The sequence below is a fragment of the Dromiciops gliroides genome, chromosome 3, assembly GCF_019393635.1.
Source record: "Dromiciops gliroides isolate mDroGli1 chromosome 3, mDroGli1.pri, whole genome shotgun sequence".
NCBI classification, from domain to species: Eukaryota; Metazoa; Chordata; class Mammalia; order Microbiotheria; family Microbiotheriidae; genus Dromiciops; species Dromiciops gliroides.
The window spans coordinates 528,650,119-528,667,313 of NC_057863.1; the positions used below are offsets into that span (position 1 = coordinate 528,650,119).

At 39.0% G+C, this 17,195-nt stretch overlaps 1 protein-coding gene across 3 annotated transcripts in view; it reads left to right on the forward strand.

Moving 5' to 3' along the window:
* The first annotated feature begins 2,948 nt into the window (after positions 1–2,948).
* ELMOD1 (ELMO domain containing 1) overlaps positions 2,949–17,195 on the forward strand; it is an 80,493-nt gene continuing 66,246 nt past the window's right edge. The window contains exons 1-2 of one of the 3 annotated variants that reach the window (XM_043994715.1): positions 2,949–3,329; positions 15,212–15,292. The gene's annotated coding sequence lies outside the window, so the exon portion shown is untranslated. The remainder of the gene's footprint in view (positions 3,330–15,211; positions 15,293–17,195) is intronic. The other 2 variants (XM_043994714.1, XM_043994716.1) reach the window with 2 other exon arrangements.

The following is a 17,195-nucleotide window of genomic DNA, read 5'->3' on the forward strand; positions in this document are numbered from 1 at the left end:
CAATTGGGGTTAAGTGACTTGCCCAGGGTCACACAGCTAGTAAGTGTTAAGTGTCTGAGGTCGGATTTGAACTCAGGTACTCCTGACTCCAGGGCCAGTGCTCTATCCACTGTGCCACCTAGCTGCTCCCCACAAACTTTTTTTTTTCCTCATACCATCATAACCCATTGACCCAATGGACAAAGCAAAGGCAGGAGAAAGTGGTCCTTCTGTGGTAGGGTAACTCCCTTGCATGTCTTTCACCCTTAGGTTCTCATTTTACCTTCGTGGTCTACCAGGATCCTTCATTGTACTGTTACTAGGCAACCTGTATTTGTGCTTCGATAGAAAGTCTCTCAATCAACCTCCAGGCAGAGTTGGCCGTGGATAGCAGGGTCCATGTTACTTCAGTTGTAGGGAGGTTTGTCCTGGGACCAGCATCACTGTTCTTATTAGTTACTTGGATGAAGCAATTAAGATCATTCTGATTAATTTGAGGGAATGACGCGAAATTGGGGAGGGTTGTTGTCATCACACAATAATAGGAATAGAATTCCTAGTGCACTTTTTTGTGAGAAATGATTGATCAAGCAAGAAATAAAATTCAAGTGAAGAGACAAAGAAAGAAGAAAAACAACATACTACATGGGTTTCTGCAGATGCCACAATGCAAAAAAGACTTGGGGATCATTATGGGGAATAAACTGAATAAATATATAATGTAATTCTACATATTTTTTTTTCAAATGTAACATGACACATGATTCATTTAAGAGAGACTGTAGCATTCAGAACTTGGTCAGACATTGACGATGTCAAGTTCATCCACTGCATCCTGGGCCATCCCCAGTCATCCTGACTTTTGTCTTGCTGCTGAACTTAGATGACTCTGGAAGAGAGATTCAAGGCTGATGACTTTGTGTAACTCTGTCTCACTTCAATCCAATTCTAATGGAAGTCAAGACATCGCCCATGATGCCATCAGTCCTTTTCAAAACAACAATTGAGTTATATGGGTATACCTTCGTTCATGCTTTAATGCAGTTATTTTCAATCACAAGAACAAAGAGATTTAACTAATGATACGATACTTTAAAGAAACTCAGAATTTTAGAGCTGAAAAAGACTTCAAAATACTCTATTCCAACATTTTTATTTTATGGATGAGGAAACTGAGACCTAAAGGACAAATGATTTGCCAGGTCATAGATACACAGAAAATCTTATCTGTCAAGTGTGAATAAGGTGACTAAGGGAAGTCACTGACATCCTGATGGATAAAGACCTTTAAGGTTAGAATGATAGAGTTTCTTTTGTTTTTCTATAGGTCATAGAGCTGTATAATGGACCTTAACTATCATAGATAATAGAGCAAGAGTTCAAAGGTACCTTTTAAGGCAATCAAATCCAACTTCCTCATCATACAATTGAGGAAAATGATGTTGAGGGAAGTTAAAATTTTTGCCCAAGGTCTCCACATGAGAGGCAGGATTTGAACCCAAATCCACCTCTAGTCCAAATCTTTCATTTGACATGTGAGGAAATTGAGGCACAGTGATGTTAAGTCACTTTTGTTGTTAGTTCCAGGTGTGATGAAATAATGAGATTTAGCAGATACTCAAACAGCCACCTGGAGATTAATCTAGACTGATTGAATCAAGTGAGAGTGATTAACGGCTGATTAGCCTACTTCAAGTTAACTGGATTGTAATCACACCTTGAGAACACCTTCAGAACCAATGGATTTGGATGACGCCAACCAATCAGCTTGAAGCTGTGTATAAGGACGGCCTCTGTTCCAGAACTATAAAAAACTTCCACAATCAGCTTGCTAGAGAGAGAGTTCGTGATTGAAGCAGGCTTGTGGCAGAGGACTTGAGGAATCAGACCAGGCTGGAACTCTAGGCTAAATAGGCTTTTTTCTTAACTTTCTGAACTCCATGGGAATATCTGTATGCTTTAATAAATGTTTAATGCCCAAGGACTGGTGCTAAAGCTTCTAATTTAAGGCGACCACAATTTAGATTTTGGAAAAGGTACCCAGGTAGCTTGCTTTGAGAGATTCAGAAAGACCAAAAGTTTCCCTCCCTGTCCTCTCCAATATCATTTCCACTGATCTTTCACTATAGATGAAATCTTGCCTCAGAATTCTTTTGGAGGCTAAGAAATTATTTCCTAGAAAAATACACAATATACTAACCCTTTTCTCTATTTACACATTAAAGGAAAGAAGACCTTCAAGTAATATGACATGGGCATATAGGTTTTCATGTTGTTGTTCAGTCATGTCCAACTCTTTGTGACCCCATTTGGAGTTTTCTTGGCAAAGATACTGGAGTGGTTTGCTATTTCCTTCTCCAACTCATTTGACAGATGAGACAACTGAGACAAACAGGATTTCAGTGACTTGCCCAGGGTTACACAGCTAGTAAGTGTCTGAGGCCAAACTTGAATTCAGGAAGATGAGTCTTCCTAATTCCAAGCCCAATGGTCTCTCTATTCATTGTGCCACCTATCTGTCCCAGGTTTTCATGAGAGGTCAGGAAAATTCTGAGCAGAGGCTGCTGTCAGGGAAGCAGGCCTAGGTAAGTTACTCCAACAACAAGGGGAATGGTAGTAAGAGAGCAGTAGACAGTGGGAGTGGTCCAGTTTTTGCCCAGGGTAGTTTTGATGGTTAGGGGGTAATTTGCCAGTCGGAACTCCAGTGATTCTAGGATCCTACAGAATCTCACCAAGTGATGGCCCCAACGTCAGACCCACCTACCCACGGAATACCATTACACAAGCCTATTTCTTTGGCATGGGAGTAGAAGGGGAAGGAGACATAAATCAAGATTGGCCTGAGCAGTAATACTATCTTCTCATTATCTTGACCCCTTTGCTGGTTGATGTCTCTGAGTTGCTCCTGACACTCTCTACCTCACTCCCTGTTTGGAGCATCCTGCACCCTCAGTGACTCTACCCCCCTCAGACTGGGCATGCTCAGTAGCTGGGCAGGCTTTGGTCGCCCAGTGGGAAGCCTTTGCACTCCCCGTGCCTCTGTCGGCTCCCTCCCCGCCAGGAGCCACCCAGGTTGCAGCCCAGAGCTGCTCTCCTCAGCCTGACCCAGATTCTCGCCCCCGCCCAGCCAGCCTGGATCCAGTGCGGCATCTGAGGCGGCTGCTCTTCCCGTGCCTCGGGCGCCCGGTGACAGAGTTGTTCTCTGCTACTGCCACCGCGGAGAGCCGAGCCAGCTGCTTATAGAAGGCAGCGGGAGGGCGTGCAGGCTGGGGAGGCTGGGGAAGGAGGGATGGAGACAGGGCTGCCGCTCTATGGGACCAATTTAACCAGCAGCAGCCGTCAGAACACAGGTGAGTGACGGAGCTCTGGAGCCCAGAGCCGGAGATGCGGGAAGGAGGCAAGGGCAAGAAAGCGAATACCCAAGAAAGAGAGAAGGCGAGGAGGGGGGCGGGGAGAAGGAAGGAGCTGCAGCAAAACTGGGGCGCAGCACAAATTGCAAAAGGGGTGCGGAGGGAGAAGGCATAATAGGGTGAGAGCCAGCTTCTGAATGGGATGGGTGGGGGAATTGCTGGGTTTATCTGCTCCGCAGACTGCCTTCGCTGGCAGGAGCGAGCACCCTGAGACTCCCGAAGATCACGCACTTCGCTCCCCCAACGCCGTCTGCAGGTTGGGGTACCAGCTTGTTTCTAGCTCAGCCAGAGTGCAGGTCGCCTAGCGACAGGACACTAAAGGATCCTGAAGGGGCAGGCAGGGTGTGGAGACAAGAAGAGATAACAGGGTGAAAGGAGGGCAAGGGGGCGTGGCCGGACCCAGGGTCCTTCAGCAAACCCCCCCCCCCCCCCCATCAGAGGTTTCCTAGGCTGCTAAGTCCGCCAGCAGTTGGTGAAGGAAGAGGACCGGGAGAAGCTAGTTGGCTTTCGGCCCTCAAGCTTGTGGTTTATGAGGTTATCTGCATAATGAGTTTCAAGGCTGAAACTACCTGCTGGGAAAACCCCTGTCTGGGGATGCCATCTCTTCTTTCCTAGGGCAGGTAGAATTGGAAGAGGCTTGTGACTAGAGCCGGATGACTGCTCCTTAAAGCAGAGCTGTGTATTTGGTACGCGTTGAGTTTTATTGTTGGGCGGACGTATTTTTAAAGCATACTCACGGTGGAATTGCTAATCCTCTATGTGGTGCACCCTGGAAGACACCCTATAAATATTGCAGGAACGCCCTCTCTGGCTTTCTAGCTTTGGAAGATTTGAATCAATAGATTTCTGCCCATATTTCTGCACTGAATAATAGTCAGGGTCAACTTCTCCCCAGGGTTTTCAGCTCCCCGAATTCGGAGATACTCCGAGGTTAAGGAAAGGGAGATACTGCTTACCAGTAACCCCCTCCTCCAAATCCTATCCTAATAGGCAAATTAAGAGGAGGCAAGTTCTGGGCTGATCTCCAGGGGCTGCTCCGCAGCTCCGCAGTGTGTGTGTGTTTGTGTTGCTAGCTTGACAACCATCCTAAACAAGAGCTGCCAACATGGTGGAAAGCAGGTAGTGTGTGGTAAATGTTTCTGACCAGATCAACATCTTTTTTCAGGCATGTTTTTCTTCTGATATCATATGGTTACAATGTGACTAAGTCATATTCAGCTCAGAAGTTGTTCCACAGTTAACCAGACAGGAACCTTGGGAGGGTTCTTCCGCCCCATCTCTTTTACTTTGGTGACAGAGTCTAAATGTATTTGGACAGGAATGAGAAATACCATCCTTCTCAGTAATTGCATGGATTGTTCTGTCTAAATAGTGCAGGAGTGGCCAATTAATGCCAAGGACCTTTATGTTAGAAACAAAGGGCTGTAGGGCATATTTTCTTCTGTTTGCCTTAATTTCCGTTGCACCATTGCTATGAATCAATTAGCAAACAGACAAATGCGGATGCTCTCTTTTCTTAATGGTGACCTTACCATGAAAGGATTTGGGTTTTTCTTTCAGAAAGGTAGGTACACAACCTCCCAGAAGACCTGTTTTTTGTTGTTCTTGATGTTGTCTCTGGTTAAATATGATAATACAGAAATAGCCCCGTCTGCTCTCAATTTACAGATGTCCTTGTTAAGAGACCCATCTCCCAACAAAGACCAGTGATAATAAAAGATATGATGTTTCCTTGGCTGCTTTCCCCCCTTCCCAACCTGTTAGTACCTATAACATAGATCATCAATCTTGATAAATGAAGATATCCTGCATAGGTTCTATTGGGAAGACAAAATTGCTGGAATGATTTTCTATGAGGAAAACACTTAGGGTAGTCATATTTAGAGTGAATTTTAAAATAAGAACCTTCCAGATTATAAATAAATATTGAATAATGTCATCTTGATGAATGGCTGCTGTCCAAATGTAGAATAATCAGAAAAGAAATTATGCATTTTAATCACTTCATAAAATTTTTGGCTTTCAAAATAATGTTGATAAAAATCTTAGTCCTGTTTCTGCTTCTGCAGCCAAGAGGGTGTTATTAGACAGGAATTCTGTGGAATTAGCAGTGTGTGTATGAAAGGGCTGCATATTAAACAGTGTTAGCCAAAGACTTTTGTCTTAATTTTCCATGCAACAACTGTGTAAGATAGGTAAAGTATTATTACCCCCATTTTATAGATGAGGAAACAGACTCAGAGAGGGTAAGTGACTTGCCCAGAGTCACACAGCTAGTAAAAATATTAGAGCTGGTCATTCAGAGTCTAATACTTTCATCACGGAGCCACTGCCTCCAAAAAGACATTAAAAATAAACCAATGCAACCCAAAACCCCAAATATCTTGCCCAGCTTTCTTCGACTCCTCGTGATTATAGTCTCATCTGGTGAACTCTTTATTTGTATAACCCATAGTCCAGCACTTCAAGCTTTAAACTTAAAAGGATTGGGTTATATCTCAGGACCAACCCCTCCTTCCTATCCTGTTTCTTTCTATAGCTTGTATAGCCTCATTTGATATTGCCTGTGGAAAATCTCAGAATATATCTTGAGCATAGCTTGTTCTTATGCCTTTACATATTTAGGTAAAAGTTTCCAGACCCTATACAAGCATTCAACATAACAATGCATATATTGGGCACTGGATAGATTTTATTCCACCCCATAGAAAATGTAGAAAATACATAAAGGACTCTCAGAAGCCCACAAACTATCAATATAAGTCCCATTTGGAGCTATCTTTCCCCTGTCTTCAAGTTTTCAAGTCCAGGGTTCAGAATCCTCTTGGAAGAGAAATGACCTCAGGGTGACATTCCAGTGAGTCCCACTTCATTCTAGTTTGATAGTTATCCAACCCATGGTCTGAACTCTTCTCAGAAAGAAAATGATTTGTAGTTGCTAGTGAGGTTCTCCTCTCTCTGGCTACTACCTCTTGGTTTGAAAGGTTATACTTAGTCCTTTCCAAGTCTAGGGCTAGGAATTCTAGGTCCTGAACTCCTCGGTCTTGGGCCCACACAGCTTCCATGTGGCTATGTCTTAAGGCAGCCGTTGCTGACTCTTAGGTGGAGAACACCTAACTCTAATTACCATCAATCTAAGAATTCAGGTCCATTCTGTTGTGTTCCAGTCTTGCCTTAGAAATGGAGAAAAGTCCCCAACTTTATGACTGAAAATTTCCCTTTTGTAAGCCAGTACAAAGGAGATACCTTCTCCCATAATAGTCTGACCCACAAAAATCTAAATCACAAAATTAATCTGTATTCTCTTAATCCCATCATCAGCAACACCAAACAAAAGCCATCTATTAAGATCAAGTTGATCAGGAACTATCTGAGTAACTTCCAAGAGTTGTCAAGAGACCCCTCAAAAGAGGTAACAATGTGGGGCAGCTAGGTGGTGCAGTGGATGAGGCACTGGCCCTAGAGTCAGGAGGACCTGAATTCAAATCCGGCCTCAGACACTTGACACTTAGTAGCTGTGTGACCCTGGGCAAGTCACTTAACCCACATTGTCCCGAAAAAAAAAGAGGTAACAATGGGCATGTCCACTGGTCTCAAAATCCTAAACAAAGGCTCCCTAAGCTATAGCTCATCAAGGTAAACAAGGAGCTCCTCTGATCAATCCCTACCCTGTGTGTCTCTAGCAATCATCTATTTGAAGGCACTTCTATACAAGCTACCAGGTATCCCAACATTCTTCCATCAGATTCCATTTAAGTCTTTACCAACTCATCAGAAATGTGTCCTTCCTCCTTTGAAGGACATGGTCAGGTTGTAGGGACTTGGCTAGAGCAGAAATCACTGCTGAACTGGAATTAATTTGGGCAGTTCAAACCATTACAATTGTGTTTGGATGGATTCATTTCAGTCCTTAAAAATAGGCAAGTTAAATATTGATTAATATTAGATGCCTCCATTTCTTCAAGAAAAATAGTTTTTATATGTATAAATGCATTTTTGTATTCAATTTTGAAAAAAGTCAATCAAATATAATATTATAGCTATTTGTTTGAGGGAGTTATCAGAATGGATTTCATCTATTTTAAGTACAGAGACAAGGTGAGTGCTAGCATGTTTAATGTTCAAATGATGAGGAGAGCAAACATTTCTATATTGTCTATTTTGTGCCAGGCACTGTGTTAAGTACTTTACAAATATATCTTGTTTGATCCTCACTACAACCCAGGGAGGTAGGTGCTATTATTATCCCCATTTTTTTTTTTGCAGGGCAATGAGGGTTAAAAGTGACTTGCCTAGGGTCACACAGCTAGTGTCAAGTGTCTTAAGGCCAGATTTGAACTTAGGTCCTCCTGAATCCAGGGCCAGTGCTTTATCTACTGTACCACATAGCTGTCCCAATTATCCCCATTTTACAGAGAGGAAATTGAGGCAATTAGGATTAAATATCTTACCCAGACTCATACATCTAGTAAGTGCCTGAGGCAGGATTTGAATGCAGATATTCCTAGCTCTAGGCCCACAGCTCTATCCACTGCACCACCTGGATGCCCCCAAATCAATAAAAACCTATAAAGTGCTTAATATATTCAAGTTATTGGTTCAAATTCTGGATGGGGGAGGGGAGGGGATGACACAATTCCTGCCTTCAAGGATCCTAAAATTTAATTCAGGGAACAGGGATAAGATACATACATACATACATATAATATACATATACATATATATATATATATACACACACACACATATTAAGTATGATATGAGATGGATTTTGGTTAGTGCAAAGGAGGAGTACAAACAAAACAATTTAAGAAATTTCTTAGGTGGGTAATTTTTAGACCACACTTTCAGCTGTTGCATTAAAGAAGTCTTCACAAAGTGATACCTGAACTGTGCCTTGAAGCAAGAAAAGGCTTTTAACAGTTAAAAAATGGGGGTGGGGGGGGCAACTAGGTGGCACAGTGGATATAGCACCGGCCCTGGATTCAGGAGTACCTGAGTTCAAATCCGGCCTCAGACACTTGACACTTACTAGCTGTGTGACCCTGGGCAAGTCACTTAACCCCAATTGCCCTGCAAAAAAAAAAAATGGGGGTGGGGGGAGGGAGTGAATTCCTGATATGGAAGATGGCCTGCAATAAGACACTGAGAGATGGTATGTTTAGTTCTGGGAATATCTGGCAGTCCTTTGGTGAGTATGCAGAGTGTATGTAGGGAAGTAACATGAAAGGGTAGGTTAGCTATATCAAATTGCTTATTGTCTTAGGGAGGGAGGGAAGTGGGGGAGGGAAAAAATTTGGAATTTAAAATTTTTTGAAATGAATGTTAAAAATTGTCTTTACATGCAATTGGGAGAAAATAAACTGTTATTAAAAGAAAAAGGGTAATTTAGAGTAAGATTTTTCTGGGCCTTAAATGACAGGTTTAGGAGTTTATATTTTTTTCCTATTTGCAGTGATTAGCTATTGAAGGATTTTGAGCAGGAAGTTCAAGGTCAGCCCTGTGCTTTAGTAAGATTATTTCATAGCTGTGTGAAGGTTGAAGAGGGGAGATACTAGAAGCAGGAATACTAGGCAGGAGACTATTACAGTACACCAGATTGGAGGTAATGAAGGCCCAAAGTAAATTGGTGACAATATGAGTGGAAGGAGAGGATACACACACACACACACACACACACACACACACACTCATATATGTATGTGTGTGTGTGTGTGTATATATATATATATAATGAGACTGCAGATAAAGAATGGATAGAATGGGACAACTGATTAGATACGGGGAATGCAGGGGAGAGAGAAGAGAAAAAATGAGTTGTAGACTGAAAGCCTGGGTGCCTAAGAGATGGTGGAGACATCAACAGAGATAGTGGGTGTGTTGTCTTTTCAACAGCAAATGAGACACTGGTTTAGCCCAAATTTCCAGTTTGGTCCTGTTCCTTGGAAGGAAGATACCGATGGTAGGGAAGGGAAAGCAATGTAGGTTTTGCAGAAGTAGTGGTTTGTGAAAATGAGCATATGCTTGTAGTACCAGAGAGTACCCACTCAGAATGCATAAACACAATTAGTTCTAAAAAAAAAAAAATAGCATGCTGTACTTCAAAACCACAGCAGGCACTGTCACTATGTTGATGAGAGAAGGAAAATTTCCAAAAAAGCTAAATTTCAGTGACTGTCCAGGCAGGAAAGAACAATTAGTAAATTCATCAGCCTTCTTATTGCATTTCTGTCCTCAACTCTAATAATCTTTGTGGATCTCAGCTCTTCTGACTCTCAGCACTTTTGACTTCATTAGTGCCCATCAGTAAAGTATAATGTGTTTGATTTTCAACAAATTGTGCAATTCACAGTAAGAACTCATGCTCATTCAGTATTATAAGTATCACATGTTGACACATTCAAAGGAATTTTAAGCTAAGACATATCTTAAGCATCTGAAGTTAAAAGGAGGGTCTTAAGTTAACAAATAACTTTCCTTCAAATTAGAAATGGAAGCTTAATTCATAATTGTGTCAGTTGACTTTCCCATGTGGCAATTAGCTTTTTATCACTGGGACTAGACAATTTGAGAAATCTTTTCATGCCTTATGATTTGGTTATAAAAAATAATCTAGTTATGCATGAATGTAAAAGATAAGCAACCAAGACTTAACTTATTCATTTGTTTAATTTGTTGGCTGTATTGAAAAATATTGAAGAAATTATTTTAAAACAAATCTGTGCTCTAGATCTTAATAAAAGTAAAATTTAACATAGCAATATTTCTAAGGCTAACCGAAACAGACTCATATCCTTTTTAATGACTCATATCCTTTTTGAAAGGATAGTGAAAGTAGATCCATACAAAGAAATCTTATAGTAAATAGTAAATATTCATTGAGCTGAAAATTAAATAGTATTTACAATGCTCTGTTCCTTTTTTGCTTCCTAATTCATATTTGGGAGTGAGAAAGCTAATGAGGTCTAGCTTTTCCAGAATAAATCTAAGTTGGTCATCTTGGGTGAGCTATTTATTTTTAAATCCATGTTTTCATTCATAAAATGGAAGGTAAACATTTTCCCCTCTAAAATACCCATTGTACACGTATATATCTATATCTATATATCTATGAAATAAACTGTAACCCCTGATGCTTTGTGATATGACTAACATCATCCTTAATAGGACTGGATTAAGTTTGAATGACATCTTTCTGCTCCAGAGTCCTTCAGACAAAACTTTCCATATAATTTCATGGTGTTTTGTTACATTTGCCTTTTTATTCTTTTAATGCTGAAGCAGATAGATGCTTAAGGACTTTTATTTCTCTATTTAAAAAAGTTTCAACAGACCTATGTACCAAAATTTCAAGGTCATTTGATTGTAACTTTTCATATAATTTGAAAATAATTTTTGTTAGTACTAATTCTTGGAGTGGTTGTTTGGTTAATTAGACTGTTTGATATATGAATTTATCTGAATTGAGTAACCTTTGCAGGGAATATTCTTTTGTATAAATAATGAAAAGATGCTGAGATTTTGTCCCTGTTAAAACATTGCTTTCTTCTTTTCCCATAGATGTTGTTTGATTTTTATAAATGTTTTCAATGATATTATTCTCTGCTCCAAAATTCACCTTATTTCATTACCCAATTAACATAATAAATATTTATAGATTGCTAAATCTCCAAAATTAATTAAAATGCAGTCCCCTTATCTTTTCAGGTGAAAAAGAATTCTTCAGAAATTCTTTTCAGAATTTAGGAGCCAATTTTCTAAGATTTTATTTTTCAAGATAAAACTTAATACTAAATCTTTTTTAGTTCTAGAATAAATCTAAGTTGGCAGAATATATCAGACACTTTTTCTGAAATAGAAAGTTTAAATGACTGACTATTTTAAGAAGTTATGTCAAAGCAGTTTGAAAAGAGATGCATGTTAGCTATAATAATTATTCATTATTGAAAAATGATTATCAGCAATTTCATTTGGTTTTCATTTTTCTTTTATATAAGATCAAGATATTAATTCTGACAATATATGTATCAATTTACTACTTTGTATATTTATAATCAATAAAGAATACTGTAGAGCTTTGTAAATGAGATATAGAATCATCCAAAAGAGATCCACCTATCTAATTACACCAGAAAAACCAAGTGGATAACATGACTATTGTTGAAATTATGATATGCATTTGTATGGACAATCTGTAGAACTCATCTGTACAAGTAGCTCAAACATCTAACATGGATGGAGAGTAAACTGACTTCTAAATTGAATAAGAGAAGGAGAGCTGGCAAGATTTCCTTAGGGAAATATAGTAGAGTACTTTTTTATGACCCCTAACTTCTTCCTTAAACAAAGGCCCACCTTTTTTTCCCCCTTCTGATATTCACATCCTTTTGGTAATGCTTTATGACTGGCTGCCAGTGTGGTCCAATATCATAATACCCAAAGAATTATAATTGCATGTCAACTAAATTACAATGGAGAACGCTCACAGTAGACATGAATAAACTGCAGCATATTATGATGAAGAATTGTGCAGAAGTATAATAAAGAATATTAACAGAAGGAAATATCTTTTATTGTTCTTCCAGTTTCATTCTTAAATGCCCTCAGGATGATTTTGCAAAGTTGAGTATCTTACCAAGCTTTTATTAAACTTGTTTTCACCTTTGGTGCTTCTCATTGTTCTTTGAGGCAATATTATGTTTGCTTATTTGTTTTGCAAATGAATTTACATTACATATTTGTGTTTATTCTTTTTTTTTTTTGGTGGGGCAAGGGGGGTTAAGTGACTTGCCCAGGGTCACACAGCTAGTAAGTGTTAAGTGTCTGAGGCCGGATTTGAACTCAGGTACTCCTGAATCCGGGGCCGGTGTTTTATCCACTGTGCCACCTAGCTGCCCCTGTGTTTATTCTTGATATAGAGGTTTGCAGTTTCTTTTCATTGTTTAGCACAGTTCTTGGCACAGATTAAGGACTTAATAATATTTGTTGACTGATTGGATGAGATAGTTTAAAGGCTCTTTTGGTCTTGTTATGGCAGTTGTTCTACATTGGTTAAACTTCTTTAGGAAATGATTTAGTTATGATTTAGGTCTATGTTTGTTCCTCCATCCATTTCCCCTTTTTTTTTTCATTCTCAGTTTGTTTGACTATTTTAGGTTGGATTTGCCATTGTTCACTAGGTCTTTCTTCTCATTTTGATATTTCTAGTTTTGTGATCTTTGCCCTTAATATATTGACAGTCTTATTACACAGAGAGCTGATTTAAGTATATCTCCCATATCAGTAGGGGCAGCTAGGTGGCACAACGGATAGAGTGCCTGACCTGAAGTCAGGAAGACTCATCTATGGGAGTTCATATCTGACCTCAGACACTTATTAGCTATGTAATCCTGGACAAGTCACTTAACTCTGCTTCAGTTTCCTCATCTATAAAATGAGCTGGAGATGGAAATGGCAAACCACTCCAGGATCTTTGGCAAGAAAATCCCAAATGGGTCACCAATAGTTAGCCATGACTGAAATGATTCAACAACAGCCACAACCACAACAACCACTACCAATATCACTAATGAATAATTTCCTCTCTGTCAAAATATAATCTGTTTCATTTTTTGTTATTTGGTGCTCATCTTGTCTAGCACCTCCCAATATGTTTCTTGGAGAAAGTATTCATGATACATAGTTATTTGGTTTCTATTTAAAATACAATCTTTTGTCTTCCCTCATTTCTTCTGAACCATATTTTCCAAAATGTTTTTCTCTTTCCTTTTCTATGCTCACCTTTGCATTGAAATCACAAGGTACCAAAATATATGCTTATTTTCTATAGAGGATTTTTATTTTATTTTTATTTTTCAGAGCAATGGGAGTTAAGTGACTTTCCCAGGGACACACAGCTAGTACGTGTCAAGTGTTGGAGGCCAGATTTGAATTCAGGTCCTCCTGAATCCAGGGCCAGTGCTTTATCCACTACGCCACCTACCTGCCCCCTTTTTATTTTATTTTATTTTTATTTCTCTAGAGGATTTTTTTATCAAGTTATTCATATAACATCACTGTCTTCTTGTCTTCTATAACAGATGTTGGCACTTAAGCAGCAATTATCTTCATGGTGATATATTTGGAGATGTTTGTGAAGAACACTGAACTATACTGGGGATGTTCTAGTGCTCTTCTTTGTTTCATGGGTTGTCATGGCATGCACTGCAATAGCCTCTGAGAATCCAGGACCAGACTAATACTATGAGGAGGAATCAGAGTCAGATTTTAGGTTCCATGTACTGTCTCTACTTAAGAATCAAGAAAGTATGTCCAATACATGTTAGAGGTAATTGCATAAAAAAACCCTGAAATAAAATCATTTTAACTCATAAAGCATATAAAGAAGCCATTTCCATCTTACAGTTGTTGGAAATTATCTGATAACATAATGTATATGCAAAGTATTCTTGATATTGCAAAGAAATAAGGATATGGTTCTGGAAAACTCTCCTCCTGTAGGGTATATTGAGAGGAATTATTATGGATAAGTGGATAAAGCTGTTCATCTGAGCCAGGAAAGACATGCTCACTCATGGGTCCTCAGGATTTCACAATCATCAGTGCTCTTCAAATTAGCTGAGAGTTGGGGATCCACAAAGTTTATATTTTCTATTTAATATAGTCTGTATGTGTTTAAAAATGAAGAGATGATTTTATTCTAGCAGATGGAGGGAATACACAGGATTTTGCAACTAATTAGGTGAGTGGGATGAGAGAGAGTTAGCTAAAAAAATACAGCTTTTGTTGAACATGTCGTTTATGATTGATATTTATACATACATACATATATATATATACATATATATATATATATTAAGTGTCACCCCTTGAAATTTACTTCGTTATCTGCATTATGGTACAGTGGAAAGAACACTGGATTCAGAGTCAAAAGAACTGGGTTCAAATATGGGCTCTGCCATTTAGTACCTGTGTGACTTTGGGCAACTTACTTAACTTGTCTAGATCCCAGTTTTCTCAACTGTAAAATGAAGGGATTAGTTTAGATAACATCGAAGCTTCCTTTGCTTCTTAAGTTTATGATTCTTTGATTTTAAAAGTCTTGGTCAGTATAGGTTCAAGGGAGGTTTCGGTGAAATCTTGGCTGATCATCCATTCCTCAAGACTCGATAGATATATTCCTTGATATGGGTGCTAATGAGCACCCATGTGTACTGACACAGATAGGAATTCCCTGCTACTTCTTTACACCGTAAGTGTAGGTCATATAGTCCAGCTCCCTTATTTTATAGATGAGGAGACAGGCTCAGAAAGATGAAGAATTATCCAAAGGGGTTAGAGTCACAACTGGGTTTTGAATCCTAGTCCTCTGGCTCTAAATTTATTGCTTTTCCACTATTCCATACCATAACTTCATTTTAATATGCTAGGCTAAGAAATGTTAGAAGCAATATAACCTAGAACCCAAAGGTCACTAGAAATGAGAGCCAAAAAAAAAAAAAAAAAGAAATGAGAGCCATTGTAACCTGAGCCAGTATGACCTGAATGAGATAAGCTTTATCTATTGGAGCAGAACACAGTGATGCATCTTGGGAAGTAATAATCCTATCCTATTCTGCTTGTCCAGGGACCAGCAGCCATTTCTGTGTGATCAAGGAAGTTTCTGCCTCTCTCAAAAGGGTGAAAAATTTCTTTTAAAATTTTCTAAAGTTTTTCCTTCACCTATAAAATAAGGAAATGAGTTATTATTTGCATTTCCTGCTTATTGTGTTTATTAAGAATATCTTGGTTTTTTGGCTTTCTTCTACACCTCACCCTTCTAGATTCCTTGGATTCCTTCAAGAATCAATTTAAACCCTACATTTGCTAGTGCCTTCCCTCTGATATCTCCAATTATATATCTGGTAGGTACATAGTTATTTGCATGTCATGTTTCCTCTTTCAGGTGTGATCTCCTCAAAGGCAGGTATCACATTTTTACCTCTCTATGTACCCTTAGCACATAGCACAATTCCTGGCAAGTAGTAGTCACTTAATAAATGCTTGTTGATTGACTGACTGTCATGCTAGACAAAGTCCGAGACTTGGAGTCAGAAAGACCTGGGGATAATAATACCTAACTAGAAAAATTGTCGGGAGATTTGAATGAACTAATGCATAAAAACATTTCACAAACTTAAAAACCTTTGGTCAGCTATTATTGGTGTTATTCCTCTTTTTGACCTTGAGTCAAGGAATGTTTTGTGTCTCAGAGTAAGGGATAGCTGTCTTACTTTGGGATATCAAAAGACAAAATAGCATTTTCCCCCTAGTTTCCCTCCATGCTTTCCTCCCGCATTTCCCAGGGTCTCTACCTTTATAACCAGCCCTAGGGTACAGTATAGCACATTTTCCCAAGCCCCACATTTTAGGGCCTCCTCACAGTGGAAGAGAAACCAGGCACCTGGAGGTGCTCAGGCAGGCAGCCAGTGGGTGAAAATAAGGTGGCTCCCAAGAGCCAAGAAAGACCTCAGGCTCACAGGACATGAATAAATGCATCATGTGTTTGTTTTATCCTGATTTCACCCATATACAAGTGCTGAGGACTTATCTGGTAATTTGCCTTGGGCTCCATATAACTTTATGGCTTAACCCTCAGGATGGTCTTACATTTGTATAGCCCATCCAGTAAGGAATATGAAACCAGTGGGACTTTAGACTTAGTGGGTTAAAATGGAAGTCTTCCAACAAATATTTTAATTGTGTGCACAATGTTTGCTCTAATGTGAGCTTTTTTGTTGTTGCTTTTCAATATTCTCTGTAGCATAGACCTAATAAAAATAATGACATTTATTTACTGTTTTGAAATTTGTAAAATATTTTATATATATTACTCCATTTGAGCCTCATGGCATCCCTGTGAGGTAGGTATCTATAGGTATGTTATTATGCCCATTTTACATATGAAGAACCTGAGGCTCAAGTGAAATTATATACCTTTGGTCACAGAGGTGGTAAATGTCAGAATCAAGATTTGAACCAAATTCTTCTTGATGCCAAACCCATTATCATAATGTCTACCCATTACACCAACACTGCCTAAATCTTAATTGACTGAAATTCTTCATTACCTAAATCAACCAAATTCTCCCATATCATTGATGGGCAGTCAGGAACACCACCTATTTTAGGAGTAATATTCTCTTTTCAGACTCACTCCTGGTTCCTGGATATTATGACAATTTCCTTAGACTTTTCCTGATGGATGTTTTCATAATAGAGATATAGACATAAACATCATGATGTCCTGTCAAAAAAAATTTGATTGTAACTTTTGCCCCCAAAGAAACAGGCTATTCCAATTTTGATGTAAAAAAACAATCCCTGAAGATTAGGTTCAAAACACTAAACCATAACTATGAATTCACTTCAAACACACAGCAATCTGTTTTAGTGCCAATAAAGACAATCTTTCCTTAATTCTTGCCTTGCCAGGTGAGCTATTTTTAGCTGCGTTTCTGAGAGATAATTTACTCCTCTCTTCTTTCTCCCGTAAGAGTAAGATACAAGATGGAGGGGGAAAGTCTCCAGAAAACCCAGAAAGCCAATGTACTTTTGCTGTAGAGCAGAACTAGGTTTCCAACTCATTTCTTGAGCTCTGCTGCTGGCACCAACCTAAATTCCCATGTATAGCTAATGCTATACATGTTAAAGAGATTCTTAGGCTTATATTTTATGTCTACAGTGGGGAGAGACTTTTTATTTGTCCTTTCAGTCAGCGTCATCTAGGTGTCTTTTCTTCAGGCTAAACACTGGAAGAGGAAAAGA